At 40.6% G+C, this 25547-nt stretch overlaps 1 protein-coding gene and 1 long non-coding RNA gene across 3 annotated transcripts in view; one reads left to right on the top strand and one right to left on the bottom strand.

Moving 5' to 3' along the window:
• Window positions 1-7711: 7711 nt before the first annotated feature.
• LOC145411594 (uncharacterized) lies at window positions 7712-16932 on the bottom strand. Its single transcript, XR_013899444.1, has 3 exons — window positions 16832-16932; window positions 14812-15108; window positions 7712-8206 (listed from the first exon to the last, which is right to left on the bottom strand). It is a non-coding gene; the product is annotated as an uncharacterized LOC145411594 (long non-coding RNA).
• A 4611-nt stretch (window positions 16933-21543) lies between these two features.
• LOC145411592 (acid phosphatase type 7) overlaps window positions 21544-25547 on the top strand; it is a 44430-nt gene continuing 40426 nt past the window's right edge. The window contains exon 1 of one of the 2 annotated variants that reach the window (XM_080281603.1): window positions 21544-21638. The gene's annotated coding sequence lies outside the window, so the exon portion shown is untranslated. The remainder of the gene's footprint in view (window positions 21639-25547) is intronic. The other variant, XM_080281601.1, reaches the window with a different exon arrangement.

Here is a 25547-nt window from a genome sequence, read left to right as displayed (position 1 = left end):
CTCCACCTCCCATCCGCTCCCTCGTCTTCCACACCTCCGTCTGCTCCCTCGTCTTCCCTTCCTCCCATCTGCTCCCTTGTCTTCCCCTCCTCCCATCCACTCCCTTATCTTCCCCCTCTTCCATCTGCTTCTTCGTCTTTCCCACCTCCCATCCACTGCCTTTATTCCCCTCCCCTTTTTCTTCTCCCTTCTTTTTCCTCTTCTCCCTTTTCTCTCTCCTCCTCCACTTCCATACAATACCACTCTGCCATCCACCGTACCCTCACCACTCTGCTGCCACCACAGAGCAATCACTATCATACCACCACTATACAGCAGCCTCTATCATACCACCACCACACAACAACCACCATCATACCCCTGCCACACAACAACCACAACCATGCCACCAGCACCACCATATTGCCATTATCAGCATCAAAATACCACCTCCAACATCACACCAGTATTCCTCCTCTCTGCCACCTCCACCTTGCCTCACTATCTCAACCTTACTCTTCCCATCCTTTCTTCTCTTGTTGAGTTAGGGTTTAGCAGCTAGAAAATATCATTTTGGAAAGCAGCTCATCTTGAAATTGTCTGTCAGCTGTGGTCATTTCCTTACTCCTTATTATGATGTAAGATGAAACTTAAGACAGAGGGAAGCATCTTACCATCTCAGGGTTGCAAGTCAGTGACACCTACTGCCTTCCAACCTTTGATTCGAGCCGAGCTTCCAGAAACCAAGTTTCAGAGAAGCATTCTGTAATCTCATTCATGATTCTCTATGCCTTCTTTTGGTTTGAGTTCGGCCTCCAAAAACTGAGTTCTAGAGAAGCATCCTTTCATCTCGTTTTTGATGGACCTTGCCATGTTTCTCAGTTTATGATGGTCTCTGTCTTGTTTACCATTTATGGTGCCCTTTGCCTTGTTACTCATTTATGATGCCCTTTGCCTTTGCCTCTCATTTCTGATGTCCTTTGCCATGCTTCACATTTGTATTTTGCCTTGCTTCTCATTTATTTTGCCCTCTCACCTCATTCATGATTCTCTTTTCCTAGTCTTCTTTGACTATGGCATCCAAAAACTGTTATAGTAACATCCATTCTCAGTTGTCAGGTATATTAAAAGTGCATTAAGGCCAGTTCTAAGACATTCATTGTAAGGTAAGAGGCATAGCAATGACTGATTAACTTTTATCATAGCATGGTATACTGAAGACTATCTATAGCCCGACGCCCTAATCCCGCAAAGGGTAAAAGGCTGAAAAATGGCACCTTTCCTTTTACCCTACCTTTCCCTGCCCTACCATCCCTCTCCTTACTTTCCCCAGTATCTTCCCACCCTTTACCTACCCTATCCTGTCTCACTACCTAACACTGCCCTGCCTGTCCTTGAGGAACCCTATCGCATCTTACACAGCCTTTGCTTAAACCACCTTGCTGCTCGCTACCCTACTCTACCTGTCCTTACCTTACCTTATCCTTCCGTTCTCTACCCTTCCATGCCGTCTCCCTTCCCTACTGTCTCCTTACTATACCCTGCCTATCCCTGCTATACTGTCTCCCTTCCCTACCCCATCCTGCCATACCATGTCCTGGCTTTCCCTACCCTACCCTGTGCAGTCTTTCCCTCCCCTGCCACTCTGTTCAATCCTGCCACTCCCTCTCTTTACTTGGCTATATCTTCCCTATCTTTTCATGCCCTGAACTAGCCTACCTGGCATCCCTTTATCATACTCTGCCCTGTCATCCCATACCCTAACATCTCCATACTTTTCTGTCATTCGCAACCTTGCCTTGCCTCTTGATACTTTACCATCTCAGCCTCCTCATTCTTTCTTGCCATCCCCTACCTTGCTGTGCTGTGGCCTGCACTTCTATTCATTGGCCTGCTGTACTCATTCCTTCCTCTCTCGACCCTCCATTCAGGATGCACTGCACACAGTTTGTTCTTCTCTCTCAATTACTAGTTTGTGAATATCTCATTATTTACTTATGTATCCCCCCACCATATCCACTCCTTACATCCACTTAACCTCCTACTTTCCTCATCCTTCCTCTTCACTACCTCCTCTGTTTCTCAACTCCCATTCTCTCCTACATCCTCCCTCCCGTATGCTTCTGGCTCCTTTCTCCACCCACCCTCCCTCTATCTATTCTCCACCTTTTTTCCTCTTTCCTCTGTCTACCTCGTCCCTCCTTCCTCCATACTCACTCTCCATTCCTACTGCATCCCTCCTTATATCTCTTTCCGCCTTCACCCTCTCTCCTCATTCCTACCTCCTTCCCCCGTCCCCATTCCTATATCCTTCCTTCTCTTCCTCTGCTCTTCCTCCCCCCTCACCTATACACCCCCTCTTCCAGCTATGCATCCCTCCCCCAGCCATATGCCCCCTTCCTCCAGCTATACACCCCTCCACCAGTCATTTCCCTCCCCCCCATACCTATGTGCTTTCTCCCACCCACCTACTGTATGTGGCCCCAGCCTATGCATATCCCTCCCTCTTACCTGTTCACCCTTTCCCTCACCTACATCCTTGAAAAAGGTTATCGAGTTGTCTTTGATATTAAAATCATGGTATTATAAAATGTCCCAGATTATATTAATAACCAACCTTCATACACGTGATGTGTTTATGTAGGAAATCTGTGAATGCAATAATTTGTATGACTTAAGTTGCATCTCTGGGTAAGTAAGAATATCTAAATGTACGTCATAAAGATGCGTAAGTTGAAAAATGTGAAGACACAAACTCTGTGAAACCAATGAATTTTGATTGTTTCACAGATTTTGTGTCTTCACATTTTTCAACTTGGGCATCTTTATGAGGAAGTGATTGTAAATAAGTATTAATAAAAGTATTTGATAGTATGATATGTATTAATGAGCCTTTTGTAGGGGACCCCCAACACATTTAATTCAAACTTCCAGGGTGGACTGCACCAGAAGATTTCTGAGAGCTAGGGTAAAAATTCATATTTATAAAGATTTTTAGGGGGGTTATTTATAAAAATTCTTAAGAATCTTTGTAAATATGACTTAGTCATATTTATAAATACTCTTAAAATTTAAGAATTTTTATAAATATGCACTGTGTTTAAGCATCTTTATAAATATGACTAAGTCATATTTATAACGCTTCTTAAGAATTTTTATAAATAAACCCCCTAAAAATCTTTATAAATATGAATTTTTACCCCAGCTCTCAGAAATTTTCTGGTGCAGTCCACCCTGGAAGTTTGAATTAAATGTGTTGGGGGTCCCCTACAAAAGGCTCATTAATACATATCATACTATCAAATACTTTTATTAATATTTATTGACAATCACTTCCTCATAAAGATGCCTAAGTTGAAAAATGTGAAGACACAAAATCTGTGAAACAATCAAAATTCATTTGTTTCACAGAGTTTGTGTCTTCACATTTTTCAACTTACGCATCTTTATGACGTACATTTAGATATTCTTACTTACCCAGAGATGCAACTTAAGTCATACAAATTATTGCATTCACAGATTTCCTACACAAACACATCACGTGTATGAAGGTAGGTTTATTAATATAATCTGGGACATTTTAACATGAAGGAAGAGGAAGGGGCCAAAGAGCAGGGAGGAGCAGAAGGAGAGGAAGAGCAGGAAGGAGGAGGAGGAGGGGAAGAGCAGGGAGGAAGTGGAGGAGGGGAAGAGCAGGGAGGAAGTGGAGCAGGGGAAGAAAAGCATGGAGGAGGAAATAAAGAGCAGGGAGGAGGAGGCAAGGAAAAACAGGGAGGAGGAGGAGAGGAAGAACATGGAGGAGAGGAACAATAGGGAGGAAGAGGAGAGGGGGAGCAGGAGAGGAAGAGCAGGGAGGAGAACGAGGAGCAGAGGAGGAGGAGGGGAAGAGGAGGAGAGGATGATCAGGGAGGAGAAGGAGAGGAAGAGCATGGAGGAGGGGGAGAAGAGGAGCAGGAGAGGAAAAGCATGGAGGAGGAGGAGAGGCAGAGCATTGATTAGGAGGGGAAGAACATGGAGAAGGAGGACGGGAAGAGTAGGGAGGAGGAGGAGGGGAAGAGCAGGGAGGAGAAGGAAAGGAAGAGCAGGGAGGAGCAGGAGGGAGAGGAAGATCAGGGAGGAGAAGGAGAGGAAGAGCAGGAAGGAGGAGAAGGAGAGGAAAAGCATGGAGGAGGAGAGGAAGGGCAGGAAGGAGAGGAAGAGCAGGAACGAGGAGCAGGAGAGGAAGAGCAGGGAGGAGGAGGAGAGGCAGAGCAGTGATTAGGAGGGGAAGAACATGGAGGAGGAGGAGGGGAAGAGCAGGGAGGAGGAGGAGAGGAAGAGCAGGGAGGAGAAGGAGAGGAAGAGCAGGAAGGAGGAGAAGGAGAGGAAGAGCAGGAGAGGAAAAGCATGGAGGAGGAGAGGAAGAGCAGGAAGGAGGAGAAGGAGAGGAAGAGCAGGGAGGAGAACGAGGAGCAGGAGAGGAAAAGCAGGGAGGAGGAGGAGAGGAAGAGCAAGGAGGAGGAGGAGAGGCAGAGCAGTGATTAGGAGGGGAAGAACAGGGAGGAGGAGGAGGGGAAGAGCAGGGAGGAGAAGGAGGGGAAGAGCAGGGAGGAGGAGCAGGAGGGAGAGGAAGAACAGGGGGAAGGAGGAGGAGGAGAGGAAGAGCAGGGGGAAGGAGGAGGAGAGGAAGAGCAGGGAGGAGGAGGAGAGGAAGAGCAGGGAGAAGGAAGAGAGGAAGAATAGGGTGGAGGAGGAGCAGGAGAGGAAAAGCAGGGAGTATGGTTTATCATAGTCATACAATTTTATTACATGAACATTTATCATTATATATATATATATATATATATATATATATATATATATATATATATATATATATATATTATAAAATCCCAGCTGCATAGCCAGACATGCAGCATAAGAAAAACTTTTGTACTTTGTCAAGATGGCTTCCATGAAGGTGTTTTCATCCCACAAATCATGACCTACATTCTTCTTAGTTCCAAAGAATAGTTTTGAGAGTATTGTTCCTCAAATACTAATCCTAAATTGAGCGATCACACTGTATATTTACTGTCGACAGTGATTTCCTCAGCAAAACACTTACCCTCTCACCAGGGAAACTAATCTGGTACTACTGACACTGATGGGTAATTGAGCTGGTACTACTGACTGTTATTATCCTCTAATTAACCACTGACAGAAGGCCAAAGCATTATGTAATATTTACAAATCTCAATAATACTTTACTTCAACTGCTCCAGGCTACCACTGTATGCTGACAACTCCCCCCCCCCCCCAAGGGCTAAGGCGATGCCCCCTTGATAGAGGACTTTTGGAATGAAGTGTGTAGCATTTTATGACCGGATGCCCTTCCTGATGTCTACCAATGACCCTTGGGTGGATTCGATCCTCCGACCCTTCGGTCAAAGTGGAGCACTCTAAACCACTGACCTAACAATAACGTACTCATTACCAGCTCGTACCTCAGACATCTCAATTTCCCTAAATTGTGTACTGATAGAATGGTGGGTCGACTGTAAAAGCATTATGTAATATTTATGAGTCTCAATAATACTGTACTTTACTTCAACTGCTTCAGGTCACCATTGTGTGCTGACAATAACATACTCATTACCAGCTTGTACCTCAGACTTCTCAATTACTCTCACTAAATTGCATACTGACAGAATGGATGGGTCGACTGTAGATAAAGTCCACACTATTATCTTTAAACAGAAATTTAAAAAGAAGTGCAAATAATGATAAAAAAAACAGAAGTCCCTCAATTTAATGCATACTTCATTAACCAGACATCAGATTTAACGGATATTATGAAGCCAATGAACTTCCAATGGATATAATGAATGATGTCTGTTAAATAGGATGCAATGGGTCACAATACATGTTTCCTACCATTTTTACTCCAACAAAGATATGAAATAAACTGCAACAGTGCAAAATTCAGGTCGAAGTTAATATAACATGGGTAGTCTTTATTTTTAGTGCTAGAATATGCTACTGTACTCATTTGTTTTCCAACATGTGCTTGAAATATCACGTCAGGAGGTGGACCATCTGATATAATGGATTTTCGGCTTTATTGAATATGACCTCCCCCCAGTTAGTCTGTTACAAGGAGGGTTTATGTTCAAAAGCAAGTGTAATGGGTAATCTTTTCATAAAAATTGCCTTCTGATACCACGCTGGAAATACTGCCAGAGGGTAACATGTATCAGGATTTTTACATCACTGACTGAAGTGATTTATAAACATGCCCAGGTTGCTTTCAATGTTGTAATATTAATACATCATTTAAGATAAAACACTATCTGATGACAGGTTAATTATTTATATGTCCATGGTGGAAGCCCCCTGACTTACAGTAGGATTAGAGCAGGATGGATTGTTTGACAGCAACACAGTGTCAAGACTTCAGTTTTGTTTGAAACTGTATTAATTGTGAATGAGAATGACTTACAGCATACAGTATTTCAAACCACCTTCAAGGAGTGTTTGACTTCAGATAGTATCATATGAAATTGTTCGAAACTATGATATTGTATGACCACGACGAGAGTACAAAATATCATCAGTCACATAATTATATTCTTTTCACTGCCCTGTTTATATATATTCTCTCCATGTAGCCACATTGTACCATCCAAGCACACACAACCTTCAATCTTATTGTCTACAGACTTCCTTACTCCATACCTTTCACAAATCACATTTCTATATTTCTTTCTTATCCTGTTCATTTGGTGGTAGGCAGGGGCACTCACCAGCCACTCCCTTAATGTAGTGCAGCTCTCAGGTGACTGCCCTTTCCTCTCTTCTTTCCTCTTCTGTCTTTCTTTCCTTCATTCTTTCCTCTTTCCTTCTGTCTATGGGTGACTCTATACTGAATGACAAGTCAAATAGTTTTCTGTACACCAGGAAACCATTTACTATGCCAGGTGAGAACCATATAACCAAATTATGGTGTCTGGTGGTTTAGTGGGTAATTAACCCGTTAACTGCACTATACAGCCTGAGCTGTTCCGAGTGCGACTGCTCAATACAGCCCTGGCTGCACAGGTGAGTTTCAAATATATTGCCATGGTGACCAAGGCCGACCCATGCAAGCATGTTTGAGCCTTCAAAACCAAAACCTAAACTGAAAAAGGAAACGAAAACCATACATTCCAATAGGGAATCACACACTTCAATGTTCATCCATGGCTTTACCAAGGTAAATATTGAGCTAATATTTCGTTACTATATACTTTGGCATGTGTTCTCTCAATTCCTAAGACAAAATTTGGCCTTTGGGAAATTTCAATTTTACCCCTATGTCTGTGCACCACGGACACCTCCAAAAAAAACGCCATGCGCAGTTAATGGGTTAAGGTGCTCCAAGCAGATTAAGTTGAGGCAGATTTATATCCAAAGGCTGGCTGGGGTTTACTGCTCACATAAGGCCACTCAAGGATGAGTAAGGCTGGTCACTCTCATTTTAAATGTCAGGACCAACTTGCCTAGCCCTGGGCTCTTACGCTCCTCATGAGGCAACATAGGATTAGATGATGATCATCATCATCCTATCCATTCTACAAACTCCACACACACATTCCTCTCTCATCCCATTTCCATATCTCTCACTTCCGACATTTTGTTCTCATGTCAAACCATACATCAATAATTAATAATAATAATGACGGGAGGAGGCAGGTGACTAGAAAGAGCCACAGAAGATTTATAAATGGGGTATTTAAACCTCAGAACACTAAGTAGTTTACAAATTTCCCTTACTTTTTCACTGTTGTACAGTCAACCAAAAACGTATAGCACACCTGGGGACTGATGGTTTTGAAAATCTGAGTCCTGATGATGGACATGAATCTAATAATAGTGCCTAAAAATATACACCTTCCAATATGTGACAATTTATCTGGGTCTGAGTCATAATAATTACCGCAGACAATACTTGCACTTATAATTACAGAGTGTCCCATATATTACTATACTTCGACAGTGTTTGAGAACAATACGTGCAGTAAGATGGTCGGTACTTTCTTTTTTTCTGGTTGACTGTACTTACAAATGTACATTAGCAACATGTGACGGGAAAGTGCTGATGATGCCCTTCGTTTGGTAGATTAGGCATTTACTCCAGTTTCCTTTGATTTTCAAGTCGTCGTCGTCATCATCTCCACTTGACTTTAAACTGCAACTCCACAGCTGCCACCTACACCTGAAGTTTGGCCTGTTGCAGAGGGCAGGAAGTGGTGAAAACTTATTAGTTGCCTGAACTTGAAAATATATATAAAATACCAAATATATCTTAAAAGCTTCCATTTTCAGAATTTAAACCACATTACCCAAGTTTTGTTCCTCCTAATCTAGTGCATTAGCATTAACATAACAGTCTGGAAGGCATAAGATATTCACTGTATTATATAAATTTGGCACATTAAAGACAGAGCCCTATTAAGTCTATTACCAAAGCAAAATATACATAGTTATCAAGCTACCTGACAAGTCCTCTTCATCTGACTGTTGAAACTGTTCCATCAGCACTTGATCATGCTAATATTCTTATGATTTTTCACAGCTCTGTATTTCTTTCTCTGAATCACTGTCTCCATAGAATTTCATTTTCTCCCCTTTAGCTTCTTTATATTTTGAGCAGTTGATGACCCAATACCATATGTGTTTACTTCCACATGGGAACATCACTCCAATTTAAAGGTCTAACATCCTTTTTTTCTTAAACAATAAAAGTATCATACAGCATTAAATCCCACCAAACAGCTGTTAATATGCCATTGTCACCAGACAAGTGAGTGAAAATATACGTGAAGATACAGGAGGCCTGTGCAGTACCATGGTAACTATGTGCCTCATGGTGACTAACTTCCACAGGCAACCTCAAAACTTAATAACACTTTATGCACTCCACATTCACTAATAAAGTATCTCAGTGGATACTAGTGATGGAAAATCCCTTCTGATTTGACTGTGGTAGCAATTATGAATAAACTGAAGTGGTGATATAGTATTATGGGGAAACTTACTAAAAGAAACAGAAATTTGAGGTGTCTTATTCACAAGAAGAAACTGATAGTTAGGAAACGTTAACTGAGACTTTTGTAATCACAGGTTCTGCACATGTACAATGTAGGTGGTAAGCTGCTAGGTGCCATCATGAATTTTTATGATGATAGTGAGGCATGTGTAAGGATAAATGGGCATCTAAGTGAATGGTTCACGATCAGAGTGGGCATGCGACAAGGTTGTGTGATGTCCCCATGGTTGTTCAGTATACAGTATCTTCATGTCCAGTACAAGTTTGTCCAGTACTGTACTATTCTCGTCCAACATGGTCGGCAAAAAAATTAAATTTATTAGTCGTACTGATTTGTTGGGCTAGCACAGATCAGCCGTCCATGGTGGGCCAAATCCGAGGAGCTCTTCTCTAATACTGATGTGCGGCGTACAGTACTACTACTCACGCGCACGGGGGAAGATGGTCAACACCGAGGAACATTTCCCTAGTACTGCCGTGCCATTCCAGTATGCCTTCCTCGTGACGTGTGCCAGTCAAACTGCAGTATTGCACTTCCCCCTGATGAAGAAGACAACAATGTGTCAGTGTGTGACTGTGAGGGATTTGTGACGGACATTGAGGCAGAGAGACCTCCTCAGGGTCCTGAAGGCCCTCCTCCAGAGGGTCTGTAAGACCTTCTACAGCCTCGGAAACCCATCCCACCCCCCCAGCCCATCACCACTCACCTTAAAGGTTGGTAAAATCTTAGTTGTGTCAAAATGTAGTTAGGCTGAATTTTGGGAGGACTTTTTCAAGGCTTGTCTGACATTATTCATTTTTCCCATAAGGTCTGTTGTTTGTCCAGTACAGATTTAGTCTAGTACGGTACTACTGTCTGACAAAAATACCGTACTGGACGCGAGGGTACTGTGTATATATAGATGGGATGATGTAAGATGTAACAACACAAGTAATGGAGAGAGGGATGGCATTGCTAATGAATGGTGATGGATGCAATATCTCAAATTTGTTGTATGCTGATGATGCAGTGTTACTTGCAAATACCAAACAAGAACTTGGTAGACTAGTGCAGGATTTTGCTGATGTCATGCCTTGAGAGTAAATGTAGAAAAGAGTAAAGTGCTGGTTATTCAGAGAGAAGGTGGCTCCCAGTAAGATGTTACAGTGAACGGAGAGAGACTGGAACTACTGAGAGAGTTCAAATACCTGGGCAGTGATGGAAATGAGAGAAAAATGTGCAAAAGATGTGGAAAGTTGAGTGAAACAAGGAAGGAAAGTAGCTGGTGCTATGAAGGCCTTGATAAGAAACAGAGGCTTGAATGTTGCAGCTGCACAAGGCTTAAATGAAGAAGTGTTAGTGCCAACTTTAACATACGGATGTGAAACTATGGTGTGGCAAGAAAATGAAAAATCAGGAGTGATAGGAGTAGAGATGGGACTGCTGATGAACGTATGTGGAGACAGAGAGTGGATTGGATACAAAATACAGTAATGTGATTCATGAAAGATGCTGAGCGAGAAAGTCTGTGGACACCAGAAGCAAAGAAAGTGTACTGAGATGGTATGGTCATGTGGAGAGAATGGATATAGAGTGGTGAAAAAGGTATATCTGAGTGAATCTGAAGGAGGGAGGAGGCGAGGTAGGCCAAGGAGAAGGTGGAGGGATATGGTGGATGAGTGTGTGAGGAAGAGAGGTATGGAAGTCGGTGAAACCAGGGGACTGACAAGAGACCGAGCTGGCTGGATGAACATTGTGAGAAGTGCATGATCAGGGATTTGGCATTCCTTTTTAAAGTGACAGCATCCAGATTTACTCTATCGGATTCGTTTATGTAACGCAACAAAATGTGGTGAATGTTTCTGGTGTATCAGATAGAGCCAGGATTCCGGGGGTTTGAACGATGAGTAAATGGAAGCGTGGCCCATTGGACTGGGCAAATTTGGGCTGTCTAGACATTGCTACTCCTCGCCCTGCTCTAGGGTGGAAAAGGAGTTTCAGCTGATGATGATGATGTATTCACAGAAAATATATCTATAACAATACTGACTCACAAAGTTAGGTAGGATATACAAGAAAAGTGTTGTCTGCTTCAAAATCGAGAGAAGCAGAATTGGTCTAAACATTGCTGATCAAGTTTCTCCAGTCTTTTATGGGGTTATTATTTGGATATTAGGCAAAGAAGTGATCGTGTAAACTTACAGGCCATGAACCAACTAACATTTATTCCCATTTACTGTTTTGGTTATTGAGTTGGTTTCGTCATTGCGCTAGCTTAGCTAAACAATTAACCATGATCAATATGGCTTGTCTATTGAGAATGGTGTCTATGCCTGTCACCACCAATGACACTTATATCTTTCTTAGAAGCCATGGCTCGGGTTAGCTTTAAGTAAAATGAAAAGAATCAGAAAAAATACACGTATCACCACCAAGACATACACTGTATTAAATCACAGTGAGCACTATCTGTGGCCGCCCAGTAAACTAGTCTGGCAGGTGTGCAAATTTCAAGTGCCCTCTCACAAGTTTGTATGAATTAAAAGAGGTGCCAGACCATCCAATGCCAGATAATTGTTGTTGTACCTGTATCAGAGCCGAGCAAGAATGAGATATGGCTATTTCATATCGTCTAATTGAAAACACTAACGTGTAATTTCACTGATGTTCTTGATGTAACATGTTTTCACCCACATGTAAGCCAGTCTTGAACCAAACTTGACATGGTACTCGCCTCTTGCAAAAATAAAATCGTCTACACATATAGGCCAGTCTTGAACCAAATTTGACAGGGTACTCACCTCCAGGGGGGAGGGGGGAGGAGTTAGTCTCTGAAGAGATGGGTTACAATAAATAGAAGTTCTATGAGTAGGAGGGTTACATATCAAATAGGCTGGTAATCTCTCTGGATAAGACTAGGTTAGAGTAAACTAGAAACTTTATGCTTTGGGATAGGATGGTGATTAGTGTTTAGATATGAACCTCCTTGATTCTCAAGTCTAGTTTACTCTTGTTGCATCCATATTTTATTCAGCTTTAAAAAAAAAAAAAAAAAAAAAAAAAAAAAAAAAAATTGAACTGTTTTATACAGTATATACAGTAACTTTAAATTATCTGATATGGCAGCCAAGGGGGTGTTGGAAGGTGACACTGACAGACAGTGACGTAATACCCTAAAACCCATTCTAAAAGAGAATTAACCCAGTATAAAACCTTATACCTGTACTGTATAAATGTTTAAACAGAAAAACACTTTTATATAATGTACAGCAATAAGGATGATAATCATTCTATTGTCATGCTGCCAGGAAACTTGTGTTCCCAATTTCAGTTTTTTAACTTTCCAGGGAATTTTCCCATGGAAAATTCTGCCATTTGATGTGACCTCATGACATGCTAGAATATGCAGTGACACAACTGAGAATTTACTATACCCAACTCCTTCCACAATAGTCTGGCAAATAAAACTGGAAGCAGCAAGAATGAAACCATTAAGTCAATCGTCTGAAGACGTTCACATCGTTACAAGAGACAGCAAGCAATGACTTCCAAAACCCAGTTATGCAGTCTGAATTATACTGGAAGGTATGGTTGGTTGAGCACTCCAGTCAGAACAGCAAATCCTATGCATTATGGTTCAAGTCCAAGATGTTACAGGAGGCTATATCAGTGCTATGAGGGAGTATATATCTTTAAATGTTGTTCTACCCTCTGGCCCCTATGCTCTGAAGAGGGAAAAATGGGATTTCATGTTACTGCAGTTACAGAGTAAATATACTGTTATTACATACGTCACTATGGAACTAGGCAATTTTTAAAATGGATAGTGAAATTTTTTAAAAACTGCAATACTCTCTCAGGATCTAGACACCATCCTGCAAGGAGTGACCACATAAAACTGCAGAAATGAACAATCTACTTCAAACACTCACTCCCAATTTAGAAACTCTCCTAGCTAGATCATTACATTCTACCTTAAAAACAGCTCAAAACAGTTTTAACACCAAAGACACTGCTAATGTCAACTCCCTACTACAAACGGGAAAATAACACCTTTTACAACAGACCAAAATTACACATTTACAAAGACCTGGGCAAAACTGACACCTTTCCCAGACAAATTACAACTTTACCACAAACCAAAGTTAATTTTCATGAATACAAGAAAATGTACCTTTTAAAACCTGGGCAACATTTGCCAGAGACTAAAACAGACCTTATGACACCAACATTGACCTTCACAACCTCTCATTTTACTTATTTTTTATCAAGTTTAATTTTTCAAATGGCCACCACTTACGGGATTATGGCGTCTGGCAACAGATAGATAGATAGAATTTTAAAGTCTAGGATTAGAAATTCTGTACATGGGCACAATTTCAATCACTATCCTCCTTTTGGGGGACAGGCAGTGCAACTAATCTACACTATTCCCTCACTAACTGAACATCTCTATACGGTACCATCTATTAACACCTTCGTGGGCTGAGACCGTGGCAGCCAGCAGCATCCTCCACCTTCCCGCTCCCCATTCTCACCCCCCCCTCCTCCTCTGCTGCATGCTCAAGTTTATTCTTTTCTCATCATTTTTTCATCATCATCTAATCAAGTGTTGCCCCATGAGAGGCATAGGAGCCCAGGATTTGGCAAGTTAGTCCTGACATTTAACTTTTTCATTATCATCATCCAGATCTCCTTTCCCACCCAAGAGCAGGGTGAGAAGTAGCAATGCCCAGACAGCCCAAATTTGCCCAATCAATGGGCCACGCTTCCATTTGCTCATCATTCAAGCCCCCAGAATCCTGGCTCTATCGGATATGCCAAAAACATTCACCACATGCTGTAGCTTCACATAAACCCCAAAATATTTAGATTAGCAAATCTGTTTTTATATTGTAGAATAAGATGAAAGAAAAACTAAAATGATATGGTATTGCATAAAGTAAAATAATTATGATGAGTATAAGCTGAAAGAGTGCACGTTTATACCAAATACACGTGCTTGAGTGTTTTATCATTTTTTAACCCCGAAATATTTGGATTTGCAGATTTGCTTTTGTACTGACAGAAAGTTGAGGCTATGTAGAACAGTATGAAAGAAAACAGAAACTGATACTGCATAAAGTAAAATAGTTATGACGACTACAAGTTGAAAGAACACACAAGAATGTTTATACAGTACCACATTTTTTCCAGAGCGCTTTTTGGTTGTTTTCAAATTTTCCCATGGCTGAAAATACTGTAGTATCACTGAACTGGAAATTCAATCAAGCTAATAGCAGACCAAATTTCAGGGCGCTCGATGCAATTCCTGATTTATGGTGAATGTTTCTTTGTTTAGACGCAGATCCGCATCTAAAGTGCTGACTGGAAACTTTCAGCTCGACGTGGATTCATGCCCAAAGACCACAAAACTGTTTCGAAGCCCGTATATATATATATATATAAGTATACATAATATATATATATATACAGTATATATATATATAAGTATACATAATATATATATATATACAGTATATATATATATATATATATATATATATATATATATATACAGTATATAAAATGGTAAAAGAGTCTCCTTGGTTACTAACACAATTTTTCTATCTACTAAATTATTGCAACAGGAAATGAGTCACTGGTTACTAGTCAAACTAGCCAGTACCCATTTAATTGCTACAGTAAATGTCTACTGCAGAAGTGAGTCTCCTTGGTTTCCAATATAGATCCTTTAGTCTTCAAACACCACAGTCAACCAATCTGAGAGGTGGGGTGCGGGGTGGGGAACACTAATACTTACCTGAAAAACCTTCATCACTCAGTCCAAATGCCCATTGTCTCAGTCACTTGAGTCCAAATGCCCGTCATCTCAGTCGCCTGAGTCCAAATGCCTGTTGTCTTTGCCACTTGAGTCCAAAGTCCACGCCCGATTTCTTAGTCGCCAGAGCCCAAAAGCCTGTTGTCTTGGTCACTGAAGTCCAAAGTCCGCACCCGTCTTCTTTGTCACTTGTGTCCAAATGTCCATCCCCTTGGTCACTTGAGTCCAAACACCAGCATATCTTCAATCCTGTCTTCTTGGCTGACAAATTTCTATGCACTGAAAAGCAAAAAAGAAAAATTAACAAAAATGCAATACACAGGACAATTAGAACTGCCTTATTTATAGGTTAACCCAGTAAAGTACTATGAAACCAAAGTTAATAAACAAAGCTGACAATCTAGTGAAAATAGTGAAAATTTTAACTTCAACGGAAAGCATTCCAGGCCATGACCACTTCATGCAACAAGCCATTAAAGCTTGCAGAGAAATTCTTTACCAAACAGGCGTGGCAATTCCACCTGTAACAAACTAACGATCTCAAGGTAAGTACAGTAAACCCTCATTATAACAAACCCCGATAATGCGAATTTTGGATATAACAGATGGCCAAATCGCAACCGAACTTCCCCCGGAGTCTGCAAACAATGGTCGCTAAATGAGGGAGAAGCTTGGGAATCTGCCCACAGTGACAACAGCATCCCTTCTTGGCACAATAAGAGTACTGTAACTACTGTAACAGTACTACATTATACTGTACTCTTATTTTAAGTATAGCATTTATATGTACAACTTCATACAGCATTGTATTTACATGTACAGTACAACTTCATAAACCACTGAATTCTCCATGTAAAACTTCATATATTTTAGGTTATGTTTGGGCATGTAGGACCAAATGACTCCCCTTATATAGCGAACTGAGTTCCGTAATCCCTCAGAAATACCGACTCCTCGTATATAGTGAACTTTCGGATATAGCTACAAACCCCTCTCCCCAATTAGTTCGTTATTTCAAAGGCTTACTGTAATACCGGGTATTGGTACATATGCAACACAGATGGTAACCTGTTGAAAATGACAGCAAGAAGTGATTGGAAAAAGGCAAAATATGCCTATTTTTGGGTAGTTATGGAAGCGGCCAGGTCACCCATGGCAATGTTTACCGATGATCTCTCCGACTGGCCGCATTGTATACCAACCATCGGTCTGACTGGATGCGTCGGTGTATCTTGTGTCAAAGCAATGGGAAATTTAATAATTCAACCAAACCTACCCTAATCCAACTTAACCTCACTTGCATTTGGCAGCCAGCTTTCAAACTAACAAATGCGCATTATGAACGTTAAATATGGCCGGCCACTGGCAGATGTCGGCGGAATATTTACACAATCCAAATCCTTATTTATTGCACTCAAATGTATCTTTACAAAATTGCCCAGTACCTGTGATAATCCAGGAATAATACCAAGTAACCTGTGAAGGCCTCATTTCAATACAAAATATGGTAAGGCCTTGCAAGTTGGCAGTCAAAGAAAGCTCTTAGCCTAACTCCAAATTGTCCAGGAGAGAGAGAGAGAGAGAGAGAGAGAGAATCAAAATTAAAAGCATAATTCCATTACGCTGTGCTTCAACTTTGCCTTCTGCTATCATTGCCATCTTGAATGTCCAGCCATAGCATTGGATTACCACTATATATACTGCTAGTCACGAAAAAGTGCAATGGAATGTATGAAGATCCTTACAGTTGTCTTATTCTAGCTGCGAGGTACGGGAAATAAAATTGCAAGAGAAAAGTGAACAAACTACCATACGGGAGAAAGCCCTTACAAAACCCCAAACAACGCTGCCGGTTATATTAAAAAACAAAACAAAAAAAAATCCAGTCTAATAGACAATGAGTAACCACACAGCAAGTCAACAGTCGATGAGCTTAACATAATCCAAGGAAGTCAAATTATTATCAAGTAAATTAAAGAGGCGAAAAGGAAAGTGTGCTTACCCACAACAAAGATCAGTTCCTCCCAACTCGACGCCATTCCCTCGAGTCCCCCCCCCCTCTCATTTTTTTTTCCGCCGCTCTACTCCATTATGCAGTCTTCCTTATTATATGTATTTATATATATATACCACACAGCAAGTCAATAGTCGAAAAGTTTAACATAATCCATGGAAGTCAAATTATTACCAAGAAAATTAGAGGCGAAAAGGAAAGTATTCTTACCCACAACAAAGATCAGTTCCTCCCAACTCGAAGCCATTCCCTCCATTCCCCTCCCCCCCAAACTTTTTTCCGGCGTTCTACTCCATTATGCAGTCTTCCTTCTATATATATATATATATATATATATATATATATATATATATATATATATACCACACAGAAAATCAACTAGGCGAAAAGGAAACTATGCTTACCCACAACAAACATCTTTTCCAACTCAAGCCATTCCCTCCAGTTCCCCCCCCCCCAACTTTTTTCCGCCGTTCTACTCCATTATGCAGTCCTTTTATACATACACGCATATATATATATATATATATATATATATATATATATAATCTCCATCATCAATTCCTACATTGCCCCATGAGGAGCGTAGGAGCCCGGGGCTAGGCAGTTGGTCCCGACATTTAAGATGAGTGACCAGCCTCACTCATCCCTGAGTGGCATTACATGAGCAATCAACCCCAACCACCCCTTGGATATAAACCTTCACCGGCTCAATTCGACTGGAGTGCAATAATTACCCACTAAACCACCAGGAACCAAAATTTGGTTATATGGTTACTACCCAGCGTAGTAAATGGTTTCCTGGTGTTCAGGAAACCATTTGGCTTGTCACTCAGTGTACAGTAGAGTCACCCACAGGCAGAAGGAAGAGGAAAGAATGAGGGGAAGAAAAACAGAAGAGGGAGTGTAAAGTCATCCGTAGGCAGAAGGACAAGGAAAGAATGAAGGAAAGAAAGAAGGATGGAGGAGAAGAGAGGGCAGACACCCGACAGCAGCACTACATCGAGTGGATGGTGAGCGCCCCCACCTACCACTAATATATATATATATATATATATATATATATATATATATATATATATATATATATATATATATATATATATATTTGTGTATGTAAGACGAAGGGGAGCTGCAAGGCTTGGTGGATGAGCTTGGGAGATTAAGAAAAGGAAACTAAAGGTGAATGTAGGGAAGTGTAAAGTTATAGTCTTCGAAAGAGGTGAAGTCAGTGAATGTACAGTGAGGCTGGACGAGGAGGAAATGGAAAATGTGAGTGCGTTTAAGTACTTGGGTAGTGTGATGAATGAGGATGGAAGTTTGGAGGGTGAAGTGCTTGAAAGGGTACAACAAGGAAGAAAGGTTGCTGGTTCCTTGAAAGCAGTGATAAGAAACAGGGAAGTGGACATGGAAGTGAAAAAGTTAATACATGACAGTATTGTGATACCAACTCTAAAGTATGAAAGTGAAGCTTCGACCTTGTTGGAGGGACAAAAGTGTGAGAGCAGTGGAAATGAATTATTTGAAAGAAGCATGTGGAGTCACATGGAGAGAGAGACTGACAAATGAAGAAGTGAAGAAGCGTTGTGGTGTGGATGTGGATGTGATAGGAAGCGTTGGGAGAAACATACTGAGGTGGTTTGGCCATGTGGAGAGGAGAGTGAGAGACTGACGAGGTGAATTATGTGAGTGAGGTGGAGGGGGTGGAGAGGGAGGGGGAGGCGAAGGATGAGATGGAGGAATGGAGTGGAGGTATATGAGGGGGGGTGCGAGCTGGGAGCAAGGCAGTGAATGGCGGGGGACAGGGCGACATGGAGACGATTTATTTGTGGCCACCCCATACGGGATTAAGGCGTCTGGCAATAGACAGATAGATAGATAGTTTGTTAAGTATTGGTATGTGTATTTTTCCACTGATTTACCAATTCGTCTGCAACAGGGTAATGACTGCCTGTACCTTCGACCTTTTGGGATATATGAATACGTACAAATTAATGAATAATAGGTAAATGCATACAGGTATGTACGTAAAATATTACTTAGAATCAAACAGAACCAAATCATTCACTCCCTCCCCCACTTTCTTCCCTCCACCTCTCCCTCCCCCCCTTTCTTTCCGCCCCCACCTCTTTCCCTCTATCCCCCTCCTCCTCTCCATCCCCCACCCCCTTCCCTTCCTCCTGCTTCCCCCTCCTCCATCTCATTCCCTCCACCCCCTTCCTTATTCCTCCTCTACTCCCACGTTTCCCTCCATAAGCCGGCAGTATTCCTTTACCCACCTCTCTTCCCTCCCTCCTCCACTACCTCATTATCCTTCTACAGGATCCTATCCACAGCGTTCTACAACATTCGTAAACATATTCTTTCCTTCTTTCTCGTTTTTTTACCTTAACCCTCCATTACAGGTGACGTCATTTAGCTTTATTTTCACTGATAATAACGATTAAATTCAACTCAGGAAGGATTTATTTACTTGATTTATGAAAGGTGTATCATCCTCCCACCTTCAATAGTTGTGACTGAAAAAGATCACATGGAGTTTGCTATAATGAAACGAAAATTACGTAATCGGTCTTACTACTACTTGTTTCTACTACTACTGCTGCTGCTGCTGCTCCTATTACTACAACAACTGCTGCTGTTGTTTCTATTACTACTATTGCTGCTGCTACTACTACTACTACTGCTGATGATGATGCTGCTACCACTATGGCGACTATCGCACTACTACTACTATTATTAATAACAAAACCGGCACTATACAACTTAGTAATAATAATAATAACCTACTATGAAACTAGACACGGGTCGGGATAGTAGCCTAGCCCCGGGCCCCAAGCTCCAGATGGGTCACAAAGGAATGGAAGACGGATGAATGAAGAAAGCCTTTTCCACGGGCCTTTGGACAGCGCAAAAGTTCCACTACACGAGTATGAGGATGATGTGACTGTACGAGTGGTGAGTGATCTGACTGGTATGGCTTACAGATATGGACCGACCACTAGATTCTGTTCAGTTTTCATTTCCACTTAGATGAGATACGGAGCCCAGTGATGGAAATTTTGTTATACACTTTGGTTGTTGGAGTCCTTCAGGTATACACCAAGAAAAACAGGAAATTACAAAATACTACAGGAAACCTCATTTAATCAAGAGATGAGCTAGGTTGCATTATGATAGTCTCTTTTTCTCCTTTCACACTTTCCAATCAAATGTCCAAGCCAGTTTTTCTTCACTGCGTGGTGTTCCTTCTGACTTTCCTGCCGGCTTTAGCTGGAGGGTTTAAAGGGAGGGGGAGAGCCTTCTTTGCTATCCTTCTCTCGTTCTACTAGTTCTGTTTCTTCTAGGAGCTGCTTAGTATGGGCCAACCGACCTACTGCATATATCCTCTCTTATGTTTTTCTTAACGGCAGCATTTCCCTCCGCCGCTGGTTAATTTATTGATGATCCAAGTCAGTTCGGACTCTTATCCCTAAGTGGTGACATCCGGCGAATCTGCTAAATAAATTTATTTGTAAAATATGTGACGGTGAATCGTTCTCACGGCATGGTCCTCATGGTGAATTCTATTCATTGTGACGGGGCATCGTTCTGACGGGAAACGTTCGGGAACCCTTTTTAATTGGACGAGAACTTTTTTTCTGTACTTATGTATTACCAAGTACACTAAAACACGCAGGCAGACCATTGGCATATCAACCAGGCGGTCATCTTACCCAGTCTGACGACCTTCGTCCCCCCGCATTTACTCGATAAGAACACTGATAACTACACGTTTTTTATACTCAACACTGATTTCTTCCCACGTAAATGCCCAGCTGATTCTCTCGGTAATAAAGTACTTGAAAATATGACTTATTTTTAATGAAGATGTTTAATAAGTTTTCTAAGTTATTGACATTTATCAATTTGATGTACCTCGCTCCCATCAAGATTGACTAACAACACATAAAAACCAACATACACTCAGCAATGTATTTCTGGGGGACACTTGGCTAAAAGGGGGGTTTACTACAGTCTGCTACGGATATATTAGAAGCCTTGAACCAATCTAAGTACTTGTACCCAATATTACATACATTTTCAATAAAGCGCATCTATCGATTAAGCTGTCAGGTGCTACAGTAGTAAGTGTCTCTGGGTGCTACTATGAAAGTATCCATGAACTGTAAAAACAAATTAAAACAGGCGTGACAGTAAAACAAAATGTCGCTGATAAGTCCTGCACTTCCTATCCTCCTCCCCCACCCCATCCCCATCACTGCTGCGCAATTCACCGTTTTGTGAAACAAGGGCAGCTAACCTTTTGTTTATTTTCTGCAGGGCAATCTACTTAATAAAAACCTACATAACAAAGTATCAAAACCGGAACTAAGATTAACCAAAACTTTCTATTTATTTCCAGTTAAGAAATAGCAAGCAGACATCCATCTTTGCCAGCACACTAAGCAAAAAGATAAAAATAAAAAATAACTATGAATAACAAACATTCAATATTTTGTTTCCAATTGTTAATAAAATACCTGGCAAAATATTACTCTGTACCTTTTACAACAATAAATATTTCAATTCAATACCATGCCCGACAGGCTGGCTGGTTATGATGGCTGCCGGTCTACCTCAAGTAACGTCACGGCTGTACACCTCCCCGTGCGCTCGTGTATAACCAGCGTACCCATGGCAACCGGTGGTATCGTAGTAGACGGCTGACACAGTTTATAAACCGAATTTTCGTATCTAAAGTATCAGTGTTGTGCGACCGTCGAACTGGAGGAAAACTCTGTGGTGATCTGAGGTGTGGCTCTGTTTTAATTATATATATTTTTATGCAGGTTTATACTGATTCTGTTGACCAGTAGTGTGCTTTGTGTTTATTGCGTAACACTCGAACACGTACGTTTATATCAATGCTAAATATTAAATTTAGAGGGGTGAGACAGGAATTTTCGTGATCATCCGAATATTATCTCACCTTCGGAACTACGAAAGGCTGGGGAAATTATAAATGCATGGAGAAATATAAGGCATAAAAGTGCATAAAACGTATGAAAGTGAAGTATAAGTGTCCAATGTAATGCGCCATATAATCATTCATTTGTCTCTTTTGCCTTGAAGTAATCTGTATTATCTGTATTGTCACTGGCACATATTACTAATTTTTTTTTCCCTGAGAGCCATAATATCCTTTAATAGTTAGGGATACAAAGATGAACAAATATGCCAGACAGTATAAAAGAGCAATATACAATATACACTGCTTAAGAAGTGCTAAGTCACCCACGCCACGAATAATTGGTTCTTTGTCTTCACCAAATGAAACATCTATATCAATATTAATAATGTAATTATACACTCTGAGTATCCTTGTAGAATAATACTAGCCCAATGCCTGCATTTTTTCTCTCCCTATTTTTTTTTTTATCATACTCTTAATATTTCCCCACCTACTGGTAGAGAGAGAGAGAGAGAGAGAGAGAGAGAGAGAGAGACCAATTAAAAGCATTCATACTCATTCACTCACCATTCATGCCTCTGGAATCCTGACTCCACCTCATACCCATAAACAGACTTAGATACATGCTTCACATGACATATTAGGTACAGTCAGGTGTCAAAATCAAATATCCAAACATCATTACGGCAAGAATCTGCTTCTGTATCACCGAACAAGGTAAACTAGAGCAATGTGAACTTTACCTTCTTGATGCAGAAAAATTTAACCTTCAATCCAAAGTATTACTCCTACATCATCATTTTCAAAGCAGATACTCTCTTAGTCCATCCCCATCCCCACTCCCACCCCCTACAATGCTAGCTTCTCCCTTCCATTGCTTTGTCCCCCATGCCTTCTTTACAACCCCCTCCTCCAACAGTTACAGTGCTGGAGGATACTGTGGAATAAATCTTCACTGCACACCAAAAAACTGCCCTATCTCACCCAGTTTTTTAAACCTTTTTTTTAATGTTGTGACACATGTCAAATGGTCAACTAACTTGTGGTGATTTTCCGATGTTTATGTATTTCCATATCCCTTTTACTTCTCGTTCATGTTAAATCCCTTACCAAAGAGCAGTTTGATTTTTTTCTCCCTCTCTCTTGGGTGGGTGGGTGGGTGGGTGGGGGGGGGGTAAAATGTATTCAGGTTAATTTTGTCTTCAAGTAGAGTTAGTTGATTTGGTATAATGGCTACATGGTATTACATATAAATGCTTGAGGGTGTATAAGCTGGTGAACAATTCTGTCGCCTTCACAAACAGTGGCTTCATTATTAAGCTCGTAATGACATAACATCGTTTAAAGCCGCCTGTGATTTTTTTTTTTTTTTTTTCTCCTAAGTCATGATAACATTTTCTATTAACCCGTCATGAAACAAAAGTACATCTCACTTTATGTTGTTTCACTCAAATGTAGCATTTTGCCTGAACATATCCAAGACTTAAACTGAGAACTTATGGTACTATACAATCTGAGGGCCCAGTAATTATACCAACACCCATACAGGCAGGGTTGTGGTGTTGGAGTTGGAGTTGTGGAGTTGTCTGTTTTTGGTTGGAGTCAGAGTCAGTAAAATTCCCATGACTCCGACTCTGAGTTTTGTAAGTCCACATATGCTAACTAAGTCTGAGGCAATAATATGCTTAAGTATAGTAATACTAAGGTACAGCTAGTCACATCTTGTGAAAACCTTGGTAATTTTCTGCAAAATATCATCAGCTTCCAGAAATTTCATTTTTGATTACTCTTTTCTTTATCAGTCGGCAGTGCCAATGACTCAAGTTAGTGAGACGCGTTTGTTTTCTGCCCTTTGCATCATCAGATCAGAATTGATAGCAGCAATACACGAGGATCTAACTGAAGCAATCCTGTTTCTTAGAACAAATTCATTCTAACTATAAGAGGTCCGTTTTGTTTATTTTATCTTTGTTTATATGTGAGGTATTAGGAATTAAATATTCACATATTGCTACTTTTTTCAAATATGGAATGGTTCATGTTCATTCACATATTAGTACTTAATGTTTGCTTTAATGTTATTTTTAGTAAGGGGGAAAGATCAATATATACTTGGTTTGTCATATATTTCCTAACTGCAGGAAAGGAAAGAATAATTTTGAAATGGTTTCATGTAATATTTCTGTTTTACAAATGCTGATTAGTTTTTTGGTCCTGAAATGGTATCAATCATATCTTTCAATTCTTTGTTCAGTTTTTATTACAACCATGTACTGTATATGGTTTATTTGTTATTACGCAAGCACTACAATAAGAGAATTTAAAATAATGATTTACGAATGGAATCTATCAAAATTCACGAATATTATCCATTTGTCCGCATCATGTCCATGTGCCGTATTGTTAGTACAGTGTACATACTTAAGTCGGAGTCGTACGGTACTTATAAAATTTCTGGAGTCCGAGTCAGGAAATATAATCACCAAATCCACAACCCTACATACAGGTACAGTACACTGGTTACCTGAGTTTCAGTTATACGAAATATCTATGATACCTGTACGTAAATAGATTTGGATTTGCTAAAAAAGTACAGTGACAAGTTACAATGGCTACAAGTACAGTATCTTTACTCTTCTTAAATTACATTTAGAAACAATGGATGAAATTCTGAAAATATTTTCCAGTATGTTTTTGTGTTGGCATGCTGATTTTAATATTACAACATAAAGCTGGACTAAACCATGAAATACAACACACACTCAGAAATATTTGCCTTATGGTGAAAGAGAGAGAGAGAGAGAGAGAATTAACTGAGTAACGATACTTTCCAAAGGTGAATCTCCAAGGTCGGACTTAAATACCTTTTTGTCCCTTTTGGATCCCCTACTTCACCTAATTTCAATTATGAGCCATAGCTATAATGTTGGGGTTGGGGGAAAAAAATTGTACTGACTGAACATACAGCACAGGAAGCCCTCACTATACAGTACTGTACTGCGACTAGTTAATCTGAACTTCTGCTATATCGACCTCTGCGAGCCTACCAAACCTAAAATTAACAGGTCAATTTATCGAGGTGATGCCAGATGAAACGAAAAGTATAAGTAATTTTTGCTGCTTTTCTGTGGTTGTTTATTACTGATTGGTGGTTCTGTGGGTAATCAGGGCACTCCAATTGGATTGAGCTGATGAAGATTTATATCCAAGGGGTGGTTGGGGTTTATTGCTCACGTAATGCCACTCAGACATGAGTGAGGCTGGCCACTCTCATCTTAAATGTCAAGATCAACTTGCCTAGCCTCAGGCTCCTACGCTCCTCATGGGGCAATATAGGACTGGATGATGGATGGATAAATGGATGAAAATATTTTATAAATATATATATATATATATATACAATATCAAGGTACTGTACACGGTATAAACCCACATAAAACTGAAGTAAAACTGTGAAAACATTTAATTCTGTTAGGCATCCATCGAACAAGATCTGGCATAAAAGGAATCAGGTGTTATTAAAGTTGCGCTTAACAAACATTGCTCTATTGTTACCTTTCCTCCAATTAGTTCAATATATTGAGGGTTCACTGAACTGTACTTGACTTGGAGATAAAAAACACATACCTGTACAAAGGCCTTGATGGACTTGATATTCTGGATGGTTGGGATAGTGATGGCAGAGTGGGTTGTTTAGCTGTGTTGGTTTGAGAGATGTGGAGAGAGCTGACTGGAATGGTGCAGCTGATT

Source organism: Coenobita brevimanus, chromosome 90 (assembly GCF_032717465.1).
Source record: "Coenobita brevimanus isolate Jiangsu-jjx chromosome 90, ASM3271746v2, whole genome shotgun sequence".
Classification (NCBI taxonomy): Eukaryota; Metazoa; Arthropoda; class Malacostraca; order Decapoda; family Coenobitidae; genus Coenobita; species Coenobita brevimanus.
The sequence above is the reverse complement of the archived record's forward strand: the minus strand, read 5'-3'. Positions and strand labels throughout refer to the sequence as shown.